This window comes from Phalaenopsis equestris, unplaced genomic scaffold (assembly GCF_001263595.1).
Source record: "Phalaenopsis equestris unplaced genomic scaffold, ASM126359v1 Scaffold000002, whole genome shotgun sequence".
NCBI classification, from domain to species: Eukaryota; Viridiplantae; Streptophyta; class Magnoliopsida; order Asparagales; family Orchidaceae; genus Phalaenopsis; species Phalaenopsis equestris.
This window is the reverse complement of record NW_018164444.1, coordinates 6,931,269-6,931,703: the sequence shown is the minus strand read 5'-3', so window position 1 is coordinate 6,931,703 and position 435 is coordinate 6,931,269.

The following is a 435-nucleotide window of genomic DNA, read 5'->3' as shown; positions in this document are numbered from 1 at the left end:
CTGAGCATGCTTCGAACTCTGAACTGCAGCTTGCACCGAAGCGTTCCGGATTTGGTTCAATAACCTTTTCGATTTCGAGGATTTTGCCCACACTGTACTCCAACCATCACTGGCCGCATATGGGTCGATCGGAACAATAGGATCAGCCGAAATCATATTAATCGAACCTCTTTCAGGTTCTCTCATATATTCTTTCGGGATCGTTATGTTCCCTTTATTAAGGTTAGCCTCAAGCCAGTTCTTGAAAGCGAAGCAACCCTCTATAGTATGGCCAACCATCCTATGATATGGACAATACAACGGATGGTCTCTCTTATCCACCTCTTCTGGTTTCTTGGGCGCGGGTAGCTAGAACTCAGGCTTCTTGATCAGGTTGCGGAACATCTTTCCCACCGCCTCGTCCTTGAAGGGATATACTAGACGTTCTGATATGGT